This window comes from Nothoprocta perdicaria, unplaced genomic scaffold (assembly GCF_003342845.1).
Source record: "Nothoprocta perdicaria isolate Ctin4 unplaced genomic scaffold, notPer1 scaffold_45, whole genome shotgun sequence".
In the NCBI taxonomy this organism is placed as follows: domain Eukaryota; kingdom Metazoa; phylum Chordata; class Aves; order Tinamiformes; family Tinamidae; genus Nothoprocta; species Nothoprocta perdicaria.
Window position 1 is genome coordinate 4207613 of NW_020455699.1, and position 19311 is coordinate 4226923.

At 39.0% G+C, this 19311-nt stretch overlaps 1 protein-coding gene across 1 annotated transcript in view; it reads left to right on the forward strand.

Annotated features, from left to right (window-relative positions):
- AUH (AU RNA binding methylglutaconyl-CoA hydratase) overlaps positions 1–19311 on the forward strand; it is a 93671-nt gene that overhangs the window by 39434 nt on the left and 34926 nt on the right. The gene's annotated exons all lie outside the window — the stretch shown is intronic.

A 19311-nucleotide genomic window follows, 5' to 3' on the forward strand; every position in this document is an offset into this window, starting at 1 on the left:
ACAATAACCTGTGCTCTGGATACTTCTSTTTGGATTGTTGATTATGAATTTCTGCTTTTATTCCTTAGTTTYAATTAAGGATCTCTGGCATTTTTTTAAACTTACTATTCATATCACTTAATGAATCATTTTATTAATAAACCTAACAAAGATTTTTTTTCTCATTTTAAGGAAGTCGCACTTTTACGTTAAGGTTTTTAATCATTGTTCATATTAAGTCAGTTTTGAGTGGTTTTGTAAACGAAATTGATGTCATGATCTGATAGCTGAGTAACTGATCGGACTAAGAAAAAAGTAGTATTAAATGTCAGTGTACAAAATGGTAATTTAATTAGTGATCCACTTTTGCATAACATGATGCAAAAGTTACTTTGGTACTTTGGGATGCAAACTTGGCTTTCATGCTCCTTGTGAATTGGTTGTAAGAGTTTAAAAATGGAAAATGGTTGTGAATGGATCTCTTGTGTTACCAATATGTTTTGAGATTTTGAGGTACAAAAGTTCTTTTAATACCTTTTTTTTTTTTATTTGAAAGGCTGTTGGCTTGTGTTTTCTAGATTCAGGATAAATGTATGTTTGAGGAGGTCTTTGTGTTAGGAAAGCATTAGGTTTTATTTTATGGATAGACTGTTCCTATTTTAATTTAATTCTTATTTTAATTAATCCTTTTCTGGGGGAAGAGCAGTAATTTGAAAACAGTTCCTGCCTCCTGTCTCCCTCTACCCTCTCGAGCTTTGACCATCATTTCCTGTAAGGTATAGGGGAACTTTGTATCCTTTATTTAGACCTTATTTCTTTCTAATGAATGGAAACTATATTGAAAACACTAGATCAGATTTCAGTAATTATTGTTGTAGCTCACGTTGAGAGGAAATTCAAAGCTACYGTAATGGGAACACCAGCAATGAATTTTGTGTAAAAAGTAATCCCATCGCATCACTAATACAGACAACTACTATAACATGTAAAATGCTCCATCATTATGGCTGTTGCTGAGTTGTGATATTTCTGTGTGTTGAGATCTGCATTTTGCAGGATGACTGAGTTCTAATGGCTGGTCCCTTCTTGGCAGTAGATAAAAATGAATCAGATAATTTTAAAGATATATTCCCTTCTGGTACTGCTGTCATGAGATTGTGTGCCTTGATGACAGTGGCTGGTGAAGAAGCAGATAGATAGAAAACGCTGTTGTTTATCTCTGTGTGCTTTTCTTTCTCTGATATCACCCCCTCTACCTTCCTCTGTCCGTGTATCTTCTCCCTCCCTATACGTGGGATCCCACAGGATGGTAGTTTTGGAAGCATGCTCTGCAACCTATGAAATTCAGGTCGTGTTCTCCAGATAGTCTTAGTATTCTTGAGCTTACTGAGATTGCCTCATGTTTCCTTGTCATCAGTTATTTATAGGTATATCAAACTTCTTATCCTTTCATCTGAAATGGTAGGTGACTGACTCATAAGGAGTTTCTTTGAAAGTTTCATTGAGAATGTTTTATTGCCATCAGAAGACTGAGGTTTGAAAAATATTGTCTTTCTCTGATCGTAAAATAATGGAGTGATTTTTATCCACTGACATTAAAAACAAACAAATACAAAAGCTTCAGGGATGTATTTTTTCTTGAGCTCCTTGAAAATACWCCACAAAGAGGCTTCTAAATGTGCAGTTTTGGATACATTCAGTAAAGATTTTTTTTCTGCATTCTTACCAGCTTTTCTGAGGACATTTTTGCTGAATATATTTGAGCTTATCACAAGTTTTTCATCCTCAGGCTACTTTGAGCTGTTCTAGGCCAATGTAGGATCAGACAGTGGTGCTGAAAACAGAGCAGTAGCTAGTAAGATGGCTCAACAGGCTTCTGCTGCCATTTGATATATCTGAAATTCACGGACAAAATTCATRTTCTTTCATCCAAGTTGGTCCATACAGAATGGAAACCTATTTCTGGCAGATGACAGAGTGGAATAAAAAACAAGAGTTGTATAGGGTAGACATTTGAATTCTCAGAAAAATTAAYAAGGGTGTTTGGAAAAAAAAAAGACAAACACAAAAGAATAGGAAATTACACACAAAATTACACTAAAAGAATGTTAATAAAATTCATTAGTGAAGTATTATATTCAGGTCAGATTGGCTGTGATATTTTGGACAGATATTTTGTCCAAATAGATAATTTAGACATTTGTCTATGGTGTTGCATTCAATCCTATTTGCAGGTCTGTTTATGAAAATACTTACCTAGGTGCTGTCTATTGGCAGATCTGTTTTAATTCCTAGTTCCTAGATGCAAGTTCCTAGATACAAGAAATTTTGCTTCTAATCATGCCCAAAAGTACTGTAGCTTGCTGAAATCTGAAGTTGAGCATCAATTAACTAAATCCCGATTAATATTTTGAAATGAAAAGTTTCTCCAAATGTTCTGAGAGTCYGAACCATGGAGGCATTGGTGTAGACTGTGCTTGATCCATGCTAACTAATGAATCTCCTCAGAAAATTGATGGTGGACAGCAGAGGAAAAGACAGTGGGAATGACAGCAATACTTCCTTTTATATAAGGAACATACATACAAAGACCAGCATAGACTAGCTGCTCAGGGTATGAGTGAGGACCAAACCTCCTACTCTTGGAAATCTAAATCCAGTTCTGGCCTCTCCTTGGAAGAAGCCTTAAGTGGCTGTGAGCTAGATAAAGTAGAAAGGCTCTGCATTTTTTCCCATTCAGTTCATCCTACTGTCCAGAGATGAAGTCAACATTTTGTTGACTGGAGAAGTGTGAAAAACAACAGGGCTTCCTAATTTGATGCCGGGAACCAAATCAGGGCAGTTACCTCATGTTGAACTCCCATTACCTCCTATTTTCTGTTTTCATTAGTTGCTATTCAATGCACAAGTAGTCTTATGCTGCCACAAGTATATACGTCGAATTGTCCACTTGTCTCTTTTTTCCCATGCTTTTCTTCCCCATGAACTCTGGGTCTAGTGGGCAGTTTTGGTCTAATCAGACTGCAGGGCAATGGTTTCAAAAGTTGGGAGTTTCTGGAATTGTATCTAAAATAGGTGGCCAGATGAAGGGAATAACTTCTTTCTTTCTCACACAGGAAATATTTTTACATAAACTCACCTATTATTGGACATGTAGGTCCTCCTACACTGGAGGACCATGTTTAAGATGTTGTAGATATGGAAAACATTTCAGTTAGAATGCACATCTCACTGGAAGCAGCGAGTCTATGTGAGCTGTGGATTCAGACTTCTTTCTGGTATGACAGTGTAGTCTCTGCAGGAGTCAAATTAGTGTAAGAAGAGTCTCTCTTGCACAAAAATAATGTTCTTTTTCTTCCTGCTGTTATTTCCTAAACTGGAAAAGTAAAAAGAAGGCAAACCTTGTCCATTAACTGAATGTCATTTCTGTGTCTCTCAGGTTACACAGAAAGTGTTTCACAGTGACGCATTTCTGCTTGCCTGGAAATTGCCTTTCAGATGCCTTTCTGCCTTTCAGAGCATGTATTGTCCTTCCTCTTTCTTCTTTGTGTCTTTTTAAAGATACCTACATCCATAATTTATTTTTGTTGTTGATCTCCAACCTATCACTGTGAGTGCCATACTGATGCCTAGCTAGCATATCTACTTTTAGTTAGTTAGTATCTTCTTTGGACACCACTCAATGACAAATGTATTCTGGGGAGATAAAAATGCTTCAATCATCATACTAGCACTTTCTTGCTCTTTTTATAGAATGGGGCATAGCTTGCTGGACAAGTAGAAATGTTCTGTGCCAGGAGGAAGTGAGGAAGACAGGTATATATGAAAGAAAAAAACTTATTTTCTGTTTTATGCAAATGCTTTTTGTGAGAATTTTATGTGTAGAGATAAGTTATTGGTATTCATCTACAATTATATTTCCACATAAAAGCATAAAATAAAATAATGCAAAACTCCATTAAAATTAATACATGAGTATCAGCAGATAAACTGACCCAGCTTTGTTGAAACTGTGGCTTCAACCTTGCATACTTAAAACTTTCAGACTTCTTTTTTGTTATTGTTTTCTGGAGATATTTTAATTTGCAAGACTTCAATTTATATTATATACCACAGGAGTATTTTTTTTTGTTGTAATTTTTCTATTTAAAAGCATATTATACCCAGAAGCATTAAAAAAAAAAAAAAAAAAACTTTTGTTCAATCAACCTATTCTCTTTCTCTATCTTACCTCAAGGGAGGCAGTGAGGAGGAGGGGGGCGGCCTCTTTTCAGTGGTGGGCAGGGATAGGACTAGAGGAAAATGGCTTCAAACTGAAGCATCGGAAGTTCCACAGGAACTTAAGGAAGCATTTCTTCACTGTGAGGGTGACAAAGCACTGGAACAGGCTGCCCAGAGAGGTTGTGGAGTCTCCTTCTTTGGAGATCTTTAAAACCCGCTTGGATGCAGCCCTGTGCCACGTGCTCTAGGTGACCCTGCGTGAGCAGGGGGGTTGGACTCRATGACCTCTGAGGTCCCTTCCAACCTTCGGCATTCTATGATTCATTCTATGATTCTATGATCTTAATTTGCTTTGGACACCTTTTTTTCAGATGTGAAACTGAAGCTGTGTTATGTAGCTGGATTCTTGTCTTCAGGATGCATAGCAAGCAAAATAATTAAGTAAAGCTCTATTATTCTGTTTCTTTTGCTACTTTGGAAACAKTATTGTTTTGAGCCTTATAAATGTTATATCTTGTTTGGGTAAGTTACAGTGTTTGTTGATAATAAAAGATGATGGAGGAAAATACTGAAAAATCAGTTTTCTTTTCATGGAAAGAAAATGAGTGTAAAGATGATAAATCTGATTTAGGTAAACGTGAATTTTTATTAGCCTACATTATTTTTCACTTTTAAAAACTGAATGAAGGTCTCTATTAGAAGATGTTTTAAGAGATGATAGATGTCAAGGGTATTTCCAGATATGACAAACTCCTACCTAATATGATATTGCTAACTGCAGCAGTTGTGCAATTCAGCCAAGCGTAAAGGTTAAATAAAATGTCATACATTTCAAGTTGAAATCTGACACACATAACAATACAATTAGCTTTATATACTGCAGTTTCAAATGTAATAGAAATTATTACATTTGCGGTGCATAAACGTGCACCATTTATGATGGTGTCTGAAAGAGGACTTAAAGTAATCTTTTTCTTTCTGTAGATGCTGCTAGATAATATATGATTACAGCTAGCTATATAGATAGCTAGRAAGAAAAAAAAGGCATTTCCTGTAACTTTACATGTTGCTGTTGCATGCTTCCATCCCACTTGCATTCCTACTCTTGCTGACTCTTATCTTCTCCTTTGCCTGTTTTCATAAAGTCTTCATCTCAGATTCTTTATATACATATATATAAATAAATAAATCATTATGGTTAGAAAAGAATTACAAGATCATTGAGTCCCACCATAAGCCCCTCACCACCCTGCCACCCCTCACCACTGTGCCTGCTAACCCGTGYCCCTAAGTGCCTCATCTACACGTTTCTTGAGCACTGGTCAGGGACGGTGACTCCACCACTGCCCCAGGCAGCCTGTTGCAAGGCTTCACTGCTCTTTCCATGCAGAAATTCTTCCCATTGTCTAACCTGAATCTCCCCTGGGGCAACCTAAGGCCATGTCCTCTTGTCCTATCTGTAGTTACTGTGGAGAAGAGATCGACSCCTGTCTCACTACAACCTCCTTTCAGGTAGTTGTAGAGARCAATAAGGTSYCCCCTGAGCCCCCTCTTCTCCACACTAAATAACCCGGCTCCCCCAGCMGCTCCTYRYAAGGTCTGTGCTCCAGCCCCTGCACCAGCTTCACTGCCCTTCTCTGGGCTCGCTCCAGCACCTCCATGTYCTGCCTGTAGTGAGGGCCCCAAAACTGAACACAGTGCTGGAGGGGCGGCCTCCCCAGCGCCCAGTACAGGGGGACGATCCCTTCCCTGGCCCTGCTGGCCACACTGTTCCTGACACCAGCCAGGAGGCCGTTGGCCTCTAGATCACCTGGRCACAGGGCTGCCTCATGTTCAGCCGGCGGCCGACCAACATCCCCAGCTCCTTTTCTGCCACAGAGCCCTGCAGCYGCTCTGCCCCAAGGCTGTGGCGCTGCACGGGCTTGTTGTGACCCAAGCACAGGACCCAGCACTTGGCCTTGTTGAACCTCGTGCAGTTGGTCTCTGCCGATCGATCCAGCCTGTCCTGATCCCTCTGCAGAGCCTTCCAACTCTCAAGCAGATCTACTCTTCCTCTCASGTTGGTGTCGCCTGTAAATTTGCTGAGGATGCACTCAATCCCCTCATSTGGATCGTTGATAAAGATATTTTAGAGGACTGACCCCATCCGTGACCCATTGTGACCTGTGGCCAGCTGGATTTAACTGCATTCACCACGACTCCCTGGGTCTCACCATCCAGACAGGTTTTCATCYAGCAAAGAGTCCAGCTGTCTAAGCCATGAGCTGCCAGCTTCTGCAGGAAGGAGAAAATATCAATGTCTCATTATATCGAAGTACCCTTTGAGCCCTTTTCTGATTTCAAAGTTTCTTAGTCCTGAAACAATTAAGCAAATGATGGGATAAAGAAGGGAACAGACTGGGGGCTGGAACTGTACTAGTTAACTTTAAGAGTGTATCTCTTCATTTGGTACATAAACTGTCTTATAACTTTTCATGCTTCCCTTGCTCCCAGTCTTAATATTGTAAATTCCTCAAATTAACAAATGTTGGTAGAAGACAACTTAAAATAATCAACATCTTCCGAATTTCATTGATGCCATTCTTAAAAATTGATATGCTGGGGAACAACCAAGAAGATATACTACGTTTTTTTTTAACAAGTATGAAGGACTAAAATTATTTTACTGAAGACTAAAAGTGTCTGCTGAGCATTTACAATCCTATTATCATTTGATATAGTAAAGAAACTAAATTACTTTGTGAACATTTATCTGCTTTTTCTTCAATCATCTGAAGTCTCAATAGCTTTATTTGCATTTTAATATTTTGTAATGTTTATTTTATGCATTGTGTTAAGGAAATGGCCTCAAGTAAAAAATTGCTARTAGTGTAGGAAACAGATGTTTGAACATCCACTCTTTTTCCAAAGTAATTAAACAAAATATGTAGAATGTTATTGGAGGGAGGTACATTAGTACTACTTCTATAAGTTAGAAAGAATTGTGAATCTTATTTATTTTTCTTTTCTTAAATAAAGATAAGCTGATTTTCATCAAATGACTCATTCTCTCCCGAGCTTTATGATCAGTTCTAATGGTGATAATACTGGGGCAGAATTTTAAAACGTCATGCAATACATAAACTGCTGCAAATACATAAAACTAATGTTTTTTCAAATTGTATTTACAGTACATAATTCATAAACATAGTAGTTTGCAAGTAATGGTAATGTACTGCAGGAATACAAGAYTGGAGAACTTCACATAATCAGAACTATTCCCCATATTTACATGAAACACACATATTTAGCTGTTTCAGAAGAAGCCACAGAGTAACCTGTCCTTTTCCCATTGCATCCTGGCTGCAGAACTCTTTCCACCTTCCCTGTCTTTCCTCCCCATCCCCAATAAGGAAAAAAAACCCAACAAATTCATACTTCCTCCTGGAAAACAGAGTATCAAGTTATCATCAATGTTGCAAGTGTTTGCAGTTGTATAGAATGTGTTATTTGAAATGTCAAAATCAGTGTAAGAAAATGGACCCTTTTTGACATTCTGGTGATTCCTGCTAGCACAGATTTCTTCCTGACCTATATTTGGAGATTGTCTTTTTTACAAACCACATTAGGAATCAGACAATTGAGAAATTTTAAAATCACAAGGAACAATACTGACCCCCACTTTGTWTCTAGTTTAAGTTAATCCTTTGATGAGGCAGAGGAAGAAGAGAATAAAAAAGAACAAAAGAAATCCCCAGAAGTCAAGTTGGGCATTAGAGTGGGAGAAGAGAAAGGGAATCTTCATAGCCCTGGAAGGCAAAGCATGGAAGATCTGAAGTAGGAGATTAATATAATTTAGATATGAAGAAAAAAAATGTCAGCTATGAGCAATGTTTAAATCTTCTTTAAGGCTTTTTTATGTCTTGAGGACACTAGCAATATTATGGTGTTGAGATTATTAAGACTGAATTTCTGAATTCTGCTAATTTTATTAACATTAAGATTAAAATTTCATTCCCATTATCAAAAATATCTTGTAGTTATCAATTTTCTCATTTTTACAGATATACTASTGTATTTGGTTTCAGACATTTTAGAACTGTAGAGTGAGATTCATGTGTTACTCATTTTTGAATGACAGTCAGAAATATGAATAAAAGTGACAGAAGTTTCTTCCCTCCTGCTTGAATGATGCAGATTTAAGCCCCATTCATGCACTGTCTAAGTGAACGTGGGTAGCACTATCACACCCGTATCTTTTTCAGACCATTTCTATGACATTAGTGGCTGAAGAGTGAAGCTTTGAAAAGAAAGCAAACCCAAACTTTGCATTTGCAATTCATTTTTATGATCATATTTAGAACGGTATGCCACTAAGTAGAAACTTCAGATTAGGCAGAACACAACAGTATGAATGGAATTCAAAGTAGGTTTCATAGCGTTTATGTTTTAGGTCCTGTACCCCCCTGCCTCATTATCTTTTCTATAGTCCATGTTGAAGTTGTGCTTYAGATGATTTTCAGAAATTAAGGATTGTGCCAGAAATGACCTGTACCTTCACTTTTACTATATTCCTGGCAGAATAATGCAATTTATCTTTTACTGACAAAATTAGTAGAAATGCCTCATTGCCAACTACCAATTCTATGTGTATTAAAAAAGTTCCAGAGGAGGGAAGAGGAAAATAGAAAGAGGAAGATTACTCATACTGCACAGGCCATTTCAGGTATCTTAGTTGTTCTTTATTAATTGCCCAGCAACACTAAACTCCATATTTTAGTTCTTTAATTTGTTCCTAAATAACATACTTAAGGAAGATGGTGTAGGCAATCCTTGTGTTGTAAAGAAATCAATTAATCTGAATAGTGATAGACCCAGAATAATACAAAGTGAGGAAAATAGGATGTCTGGTCCTAAAATATGTAGCTCATCCTATTACATACCTTGTGAAAGGTTCTCAAGAGTTCTTTAGCAACAATGACTGTGTACAGTTTTTAAGTTACAGAAGCAGATATAAAATATTTATGTAGAAGGACTCTGATTATCACAAGTGAGGAAAGCTGATATTCAGACATAAGAATTGAACTTTGTAGGACACACTGTAAACTGTTGTTGTCAGGTGACTCAGCTTCTGCACCTCCATTTTCTTTTTATTTTTTATCACAATTATTTTTATAACCTACAGTTTGACAGAAGCTGTCATTTGGTACAGAGACCTCAAGACCAGTCATGTTAATACTTTCGTACTTTTCAGGTTTAAGTGATGGGTATGCCCTTCCAAAACTTAGGTGTAAGTCTTGATGTCAGTATTTGGCTAAAACCTTCCATTGAGATCAGACTATAAGAAAGGACTACAGAAATCTTTAGAAATTGATTTGCAAGTAAAGAATTTAGAAATGGTACATCTGAAGGAAGAGAACTCAGAATTTTATGGCAGTCAAAKGAATAGTACATCTGTCTTTTCAATTTTATTCCTTTTGTTGAAGTCTTTGTACAAATGACCCTTACTGTGCATAATATACAGTTAAAAATTGTAGTTTAGTCATGGCACATATAAATAAAGAAATTTTGAATAAACTGAATTACTGAATTGTGCTGCACATATTTCTTCTTTTAAATTAATGTCTTTCATTAGTTATATTTTAGTTGGTTCATTGAAGTATGTTGTGGTATTTTTGGTTGTGGAGGAATAGTCTTTACACAGTACTTCAGGTTACTTTCTCTACTTGCTGAATTGAAAGCAATTTGCAGAAAGGGATGGGTTTCAGAAAGAAGAAATAAGAATAGAAAATGAAATGTCTTCTGCTCTGTATAGATACTAAGTTTCATCAATGCGTCTGTACTTCAGTATAGATGTTTCTGGGGGTGAAGAAGTGGGAATGACATTTTAGAGTACTTACTGGGAGTATATAAATTGGATCTAGTATAAATGCAGTAATGCTTAGAAGGTTCCTAAAAAATTATGTCGACAGCTGTGGAGCTTGTCCATACTCAGTATGTTTTTTGAAGAGAAGCCAAGGAATTTTTAATCAAGGAAGATCACTGAGCAGATTACTGTGTGCTGAATATTTAAAAATAGACTTACTTTTATTAGTAAAAACTCTGTTTAAGCATGAAGTGTTAGATTTTTCACTACAAATGCAAAAGCTGCTTTTATTTAAAACAGTATTAAAGTATTATGAATGAGATGGAAAGAGATAATGAGGTAGAAGATAATATTTGTTTTCTCTGATAGCAGTGCTCTATAGGAATGTCTTTGTGGGAAATGTATGCATTGTAATTGTAGAATTTACAGGATCTCAGAAGGGCTGGCATTTTTTGAGAGTTTTTATGTTGAAATGTTGGCATGGAAAATCTGTGATTTAAAGAAAATTTGATATGGAATGTTTTCATCTCTGTGAAGTTATTCTGGTAATCTGCTCTCATAGGACCAATTGCTATTGCTTTCCCACCCTTAATGAAACTAGGTCACTAGTGTTTGGAGCTCATCCAAGCTGTGAGATTTATTTGGTGTTCAARCGCACTGTCTAGAAATAGTGATGCAATGTCAGCAAGGCCACTTTTCATTTCATGAACATAATTTCYAGTGCCCTGGGATTAATTTATTCACTGACCTGTTAATAACTGCAATTCGTCACTGGCTTACAGAGGCACAGGAAGCGTCTGGAAATAGTCATGGTCACCCTACTAGGTGATTAGTTACAGGATTTCTGTTCAGTGTAGCGTTTTTGGTTTTGATCATGTTGAAGAGTCTGACTGCTAACGAATACCAACCAGCTACTTAATCAAAAGAAAAATAGTTGTAATGAGTAAATATTATAGGGAGAGGGAGAATTGACATGAGGTGGTAGCTTTGCACGACATCGTACTGCAATATATGTGGGACGCATCCTGATTAACTTTGATAGAATATGGGCATTCAGTATATGTAGATGATATGCAATTATTTTAAAGGAATGTTTTCTAAAATGGTTTTACTTTTGTACTTCCTACATTAAAAAAAAAAAAAAAAAAAAGGCTATTGGAATTTCTTGATCACAGAATGGTTAAGGTTGGAAGGGACCTCTAGAGATCATCTAGTCCAACCCCTGCTGCTCCAGCAGGGACACCCAGGGCACGGGGACAGGGTGGCATCCAGGTGGGTTTGGAAGGTCTCCCGAGAAGGAGACTCCAMAACCTCYCTGGGCAGCCTGTGCCAGGGCTCTGTCACCCTCTCAGGAAAGAAGTTCCTCCTCACATGGAGATGGAACTTCCTGTGTTTCAGCTTATACCAATTTCCCCTTGTCCTATTATTGGCCATCACCAGGAAGAGTTAAGCCCCATTCTCCCTATATTCTCTGCTTAGGTATTTATACATGTTGATCAAGTGCCCTCTCAGTCTTCTTTACTTCAGGCTAAACAGGCCTAGATCACTTAGTCTTTCCTCATATGAGAGATGAAGAGATCCAGGAGATGTCATATGAGATCCAGTCCCTTAATCATCCTTGTCGCTTTCTGCTGGACCCTCTCTGGAAGCTCCACGTCCCTCTTATATTGGGGAGCCCAGAACTGCCCCCAAYACTCCAGGTGMWGCCTCCCCAGAGCTGAGGAGATGGGCAGGATCCCCTCCCTCCACCTGCTGCCAACATCCTCCTGATGTAGCTAGGATCACACTGGCCTTCCTGGCCACGAGGGCACTGCTGSCTCATGGGTAACTTGGTGTCAACCAGGACTCCCAGGTCCCTCTCCSTGGAGCTGCTCTCCAGCAGGTCGACCCCTAATCTGTCCTGGTGCCTGGGGTTATTCCTGCCCAGGTGCAGGACCCTGCACTTGTCCTTGTTGAACCTCATGAGRTTCCTCTCTGCCCAACTCTCCAGCCTGTCCAGGTCCCTCTGAATGGCAGCACGGCCCTCCAGAGTGTCAGCCACTGCACCCAGCTTGGTGTCRTCTGCAGACTTGCTCAGGGTGCCCTCTGTGGTGCCCTTGGGCAAGGGTCCAAGTCACAGATGAAACAGTTGAACAGCCCTGGGCCCAGTACTGACCCTTGGGGGACACCACTGGCCACAGGCCTCCAACTGGTCTCGGCCCCATTTAACACCACCCTCTGAGCTCTGCCSTCCAGACAGTTCTCAGTTCACCTCACTGTCTACCTGTCCAGTCCACACTTCCTGAGCTATCTTATAAGGATATTATGGGAGACAGTATTGAAAGCCTTGCTGAAGTCAAAGTAGACAACATCCACATCTCTCCCATCATCTATCCAGCCAGTCATTCTAAGTAGAAGGCTATTATGTTTGTCAAACATGACTTCCCCTTGGTGAATCCATGCTGACTACTACTCATCACCTTCTTTCCCTACAAATKCCTAGAGATGCTCTCTACGGTTGAGCAATGCTGCTCCATCACTTTACTGGGGACGGAGGTGAGGCTGACCAGCCTGTAGTTTCCTGGCTCCTCCCTCTTGCTCTTTCTGAAGACTGTAGTTACGTTGTTTGTTTCCAGACCTCCGACACCTCCCCTGCTCTCCATGATGTCTTGAAGATGATGAAAGTGGCTGAGCAACATCCCCCACCCATTCGCTCAGCACTCTTGGGTGCATCCCATCCAGGCCCATAGATTTATGGGTGGCCAGTTTGCCTAATTAATCCCTAACCCAATCCTCCTCSACCAGCAGAAAGTCTTCCTCTCTCCCAGTTATCTCTCTTGTGTCTGTAGCTCTGTAGTACTGCTAGCCTTAGCAGTAAAGGACCTAATTCCAAATGGGCCTTTGTCTTCCTCATTTCCTCCTTGCATTCTCTGACAATGTGCCTATATTCTTTCCCTGTGGTCTAGCCCTTCTTCCCCATTATGCAGATGCTCTTTTTCTCATTAAGTTTACCAAACAGCTCCTTGCCCATCCATGTAGCTCTGCTGCCTACCTTGCTCTACTTCTTTCTTGTAGGCACACAGTGATCTTGAGCTTGGAGGACGTGGTGCTTGAATAGCAATAGTGGAGCTTGGAGGTCCAGTTCTCCTGGACCCCCTTTCCTTCTAGGACCCTCGACCAGGGGATTCTTATAAGGAGCTCCCTGAAGAGGTCAAAGTTGGCTCTCTTGAAGTCCAGSATTGCAAGCCTACTTCTTGCCCAGCTTCCTTCACTCAGGATCGTGAATTCCAGCATCTTGTGGTCACTGTGGCCAAGACTGCCCCCAGCCCTCACACTCCTCACTAAACAATCTCTTGTTTAGTTTGTTAGTACCAGATCTAATACTGCGCRTCTCGTTGTAAACTCATCAGTCATCTCTATGAAGAAGTTACCTACAATGTTCTGCAGGAACCTTCTGGACTGTCTCTTCCTGGCTGTGTGATTATCCCAGAGGATATCAGGGTGGTTGAAGTCCCCCATAGGAACCAAGGCCTGTCATCCTTCTTGCAGCTGCCTGTAGAAGGCCTCATCCATTCCCTCTTCCTGGTCAGGAGGCCTGTAGTAAATTCCCATGACAGCGTCCCTCCTGTTGGCCCCCTGGTGGCTCACCCACCCYCGAGGCTCTTGACTTGAGCCTTGTCCTCCCCTGTTCTGTACTCCATCGTACATTTCAGTTGCACTCTCACGTAAAGAGCAACTCTGCCACCTTGCCTTCCTGGCCTGCCCTTCCTGAGAATCCTAAAGCCATCCATGACCATGTTCACGTCATGAAAGCTGTCCGATCTTGTCTCAGTAACTGCAGTGAGGTCATGGCCCTGCAACCTCACACTCATCTCCAATTTCCTTTTTTTATTCCCAATGTTATGTGGAGGCATTTGAGTTGGTTTCCCAATATGCCCCTCATTCYAGCAGAGGCAGCTGCAGSTTGACTATGTGGGCCTTCAGAAGTTCTCGTGTTTTGCCATATGGCCTCTTCAGGCCTTGGGTACCATTCACAGGCTATGGCATTAGATGCCATYATGCCCAGTGCCATGTAAGGCTTCCTGTTACCGAAGAAACCAAAGTTGTGGTGATGGCTCCAGCCACGCAGCCTTGTGTTGATGGACTGTATCCTCCTGTTTCTTTCTATATTGCTGCCAGCACTAGCAAGAATGGAAGACAATATGACCTGCTTGCATGAGTTCCTGATGGTCTGCCCCAATTCCCTAAAGTCTCTTCAAAACTCTTTTTTTCTCCCAGTTCTTATTAAAATCAGGACTTTTTTTGGCAACAGGCAGAGTAGGCAGCCACTTGGGGTGGTATGTTGCTCTGGATAGCAGAATAGCTATTATCCCTGTTCTGCTAGTGCYGGAGCCCTGGAGGATCAGGGAGCCCAGGGCAGTTCTTCCTGCGCGGGGCCATAGCTGCCTGTTCCTGTGTTGCTGCCACCCCATGCGAGTCATGTTTGTATTTCTAAGACAAAAAGTTGTAAACCTGAGTCTGGCTGGACCTCCTCCTCATTCTGCATCCTAGCACTATGCCCTCCTCTTTATGCCTACGTGTTTCTTGTTTCCCCTTCACAGGTTCTCRTGATACAAGCTGCACAGCGTCTGTGCAATCCTGGTCCCCCTTCCTCTGAGTAGAAAAATTAAATTTTGCTCACAGCAGTAAACTGGCTCTGATTAAAGTATAAGATTATAAGTACCATTKCTGCGTGTGGTAAAGTCCCACTTGGGTATACATAGGAAAAGGTTATTCCATAAAACCAAACTTTGCAACTAGATTAAAGCTTAAAAGATTTTTGTTTTTTTGTCTGATTTCATTTCTTCCGAGTTTAGAACTTTTCAAGTGATACCAGATATTAACATTTTCTGATGTTGAAGCTTTCATCAGAATGCAGTGCTAATCTAATTTCTATTTTGGATTTCATGATCCATGATCTTTTTCTTGGAGTGATATCTGGGGCAGAGAACTAGGTAGCTTGACTTTTCATGGCTAAGGAACACTAGTTTAAAGCATTAGTGTTCTTCCTAATGGTATGTAGAATGTGAATGTATTAATTTATTTCTGAACTTTTATTTCTAAATGTGATTATTTGGGAGAGTTACTTGAAATTTTCCAGTATTTGAGGATGAGAGAACACTAGAAATCTCATCAGTGGGAACAGTTAGTTTGAAACTCAGTGTTTCTGAAAATTCCAACTTTGTACAGTGTATCTGAACTCTTACAAAAAGACCAAACACTAGAGTGGAATAAAGTTGTTCCTAGAAATATTAACTTAATCATTTATGTGTCAGAAAGAYTAATCTGAAATGCAAATTTAAAGCTTTTTTTTTAAAATTAAATATTCAAAAAAAGGAGTACTGAATCTCCAATGATGAAACGGGGCAGAAAGTATAAGTTGGCTCATGGAGTTATGTTAAAAACCTCGATTTTCTGAGAGATGTGTGTGGAGTGTAGTAGCTACTGAACACTAAGTGACCTTTGTCATAGGATGAACAAACTGCTAGCAATGTGGTCCTCCTGTGTGGTTGTGAATCTGGCAGCTTTATATAGATCCAGTCCATCTCCCTATGGGGTGCTAGCAGATTTTGGTGGCTTGGCCCATTGCATCTTTTGATGTCTCCCTTGTTCTAAAAATCTTTCAAGTGACACAGTAAATTAAGACACTCTGTTCTCTGCATCTGCTGACTGTCTTCCAAAGTCTTTGTAATAAGAAAGCATATAAAAACAAAGTAAATTACCGGTGAGTCGTTTCTAATATGTGATAAAATAGAAAACCAAAAAAGGGGATGAGCAATGTAAAAATGCAAAACAAAATTTTGACCTAGTACATTACACAGAAGCAGAACGTACTTATTTGGTTATTCATGCCAGGCAAACCAAGTGGAACTGATTTGGCTACATCTTCCAGTTTTTCAGACGCACGAGTGTTTTTCTTTTAGTTGTACTCATTTTTAAATTACTTATAAGGAAATCTCATTAATGTTTTATGGTGTTCTTATGTGATTCTATTATTAGTACATACTGCAATCATGATTCAAATATATTTCTTTGTCCCATTTTTATGCTTCGGCATGAARTGAAGCAATATGTTAATGTTTAGTGGCTTTCTAAATGGTTGCTTAAGAGGCATTGGAATTGACATGTTTCTAAAAGTTCTCAGCCCAAAACSCTAGTTCATGTATATTGTAGGAGATAGAAAACAGAATGGTGTAGTCTTCTAAACATTCATGTGAATGTCATTCTTGAAAATGTCCCAATTGTAGGGTTTTTTTGTTTGTTTTATTGGGTGGGGAGGGACATCACTGCAGTAGCTTTTGCATCTTGCTTAATTTAACATCTTTTTATTGACTGTTTCAGATGAATTTTTGCGGTGCTTTTGTGAAAAGGTTTTTGCGTACCGAGAAAATACTAAAAATGCAGTTTTCCTCTCCTGTCATTTTATCCCCTTTTCACTCCCTTTTGGGGAGTGAAAAGTGGGGAAAATGTTTTGCAAGACATCTGGCTTGTCAGTGACTTCTTGGAAGGAGTCTGMAGGTGATACTTCTCCCTACAGAGGTGGAATAAAAGTTGTTCTTGTAGAAAGTAGTTGTGAGGAATTCAGATCCCTGAAAACGGGTGCCCCCTGCCTCAGTATCTCGCCTGCGCTCCCCAGGGRCACTGGACGCATGCTAGTTCTGGCTTCACTTCATGCAGGAGTCATAGGTAAATTACAGTGTCTAAAATCATGTGATGACGAAGTTTTGATACTTGACATCATATGTAATAATATCAATGTTACTGWTAGCTTTAGTGCTAGAAAAACTTTTAAAGGTAAGCTGGTAAAAGAGTAGAATGTAACAGTATATATAGTACAAGCATCTGTTAATTCTTTCAGATGGAGCTGTTTGTTTTTTCATTTGAAATTATTTTTTAAAAAATCAGAAATGACAGGCAGTTTATAACTATATGCATGTAATTTGTACTAGTAATAAACTCATTCAGTTGTAGTGATTGTGTACAAAGATAGTAAATTATTATGTCATCATTTATGTAGGCAATATCAAAACTTCATGCACTGCTGGAATAAAAGGAAACTGTAATAAAATGTACAGAGGCACAGCATATCTTTGTTTGTACATAACCATTATTATAAGTAGTGCAAAGAAAATCTGAGAGTAAAAATCTGTTCTACAGAATTAAATTGTGGCAGATGTGAGTTTCATGGGCTTAGCCAGGATTTTCCTTTTGTTGTTATTGTTGTTATATAAGAACTAACATCAAAAATTTATGACTTTTGAAAGAGTTGTCTAATCATAAAATCAAAATGAATCAAAATGAATGTACATATTTTTATTCAGATCCTTTAAATATAAGCTTTGCTTTCTACTTCAAACAATTTTAACCCAAATGTATTGGCATTCATATACACAGTTGGCCCTCACAGGATTGAACTCGTGAAAGTTTTCTCACCTCTTTTCCAAAACTTCTTCTTACAGGCAGAATCAGAATTTTGTTATTTAAGTTCCTCATATGGAGGTTATGCCTAGCTAGGTTTTTAACTTCAGTGAGTGAGCAGAAGGCCTCATGAAGGCCCAGAAGGCAAATGCCAGGGTGTCTCTCTGGGTGTTGTCTGCTCAACAGAACAGTAGTGACCCTAAAAAAACTTCTCTGCCTTACAGTCAGCAATAGATAGAAATAAAGCAGTACAGTAATAATGATACATGCAGCACAGAAAGCAACTGTTGTCCTTGCTAGTTGGTCATAAGGAGAAAAAAAACTCACAAAAACAAAGCCGTTGAGACCTACTTACATTTTCTTGGAAATATTTAAGGTCCRAAAAATGTAGACTAATGGGAGAACCCAGCAAGCTTCTGCTCTGAGCTCCTGAACTTCTCCCTTTTAAAACTAGTTGAGACTTCCATCAAAGATTGGTCCTGAATTAAGAGTATGGAGTGTAGCAAGTTACAGTGAGGTTTTCTGATTTCCTCAAATTCCTGGCAATACTTACATAAAGTCTTTGGGGAAGAGTTGTTTTCTTCTGTTCATGATAAGATGAGTCTACTTCCTTACTATTTACTATAATTTTTATTTTTACCATACCTTTCTCTTCCCAAACCTACATTTACTTTGACATCATGTGGGTCATGACATCATGTGAGTGCTTTAGTGTCCTCAAAGACAACATTTTATATTCTTTTCTACTTCTTGACAGAAGGTAGTTGTAGTTGGTGGAGCCAGTGATGTCAGAGCAACTTTCTGTTTCCTCTTTGCAAAACCTATACATTGCATAAGAAAAATGTCTTTTTAGTTGTCTTTAATATTGGTGGTTGAGTCAGTGAAAACTATTGGAAACTACTGAACACTATTTTCTTTTTTTAAATACTCAGAATCCGAGTGAACTTTCACGTTGTGAACATGAGTATTAGTATAATGTAATATTATATGTAAGTCTAAATCAGGTTCGTTTGTTCTCTCTTCCCCTCTCTGCCCAACATAGAAAAAGGAAGTTGTGCCTTGAGAGTACACCAACAAAATCACAGTTAGTGAGGTAGAGCTGTTCAATGGAAAAATCACTGAATGTCCTAAAAACACAGTTCTATACAAAAACAGCATGGGACTGGAATAACATTTTGTTCTAAGTTGTTATCATTTTCCTTGTTTCCTGCTCTCGTAGGGTTTCAGTTTATTGCTTCCGACCAATCCTTTATTTCAGGAATTTCATTGCGTGAGTTGGAACTTATTCTGTTAAAAAAAGATCAGGGGTAGATACAGTAGTTTGTCTGCTAGCGATCTTGTAAGTAAGCTCACTTTTGTATTCTTTTATTGGTGATTGCAAACACAGTCAGAAATTCATCTATAATCCTGCTCAATCAAACCTAAGATTGCATGATAAAATATTCAGTTGACCGGGTCAGYGCCAAAGGGAGTTTGTCTGAGGTTGTCACAGCAGCAAGCCATCCTGACAGAATGGAGAAAGAAGTAGCTTGTGGAGTGGTGATGGGAGTGGAGTCATAGTGCTACATTAATTAAGATTAAGGTCAATTTGCCTTTTTAATTACAAGCTTTTACATAATGCAAAAGCAACATGTGTTCTGAAATTATCTTGAAAGTTGCCATTTCTTACTGAAAATGGGATTATGTTGAATGTACTTATTTAGGGAGCAAGGAATTCATAGGATTTGGTCACTTCCAGCCCAGAAGATTGAGAGGCAGGAGAGTGAAAAGGAACTGAAAGACGTTTATAACCAAACTGAACAGATTTAAGTAATGCTAAGAAGCATTTT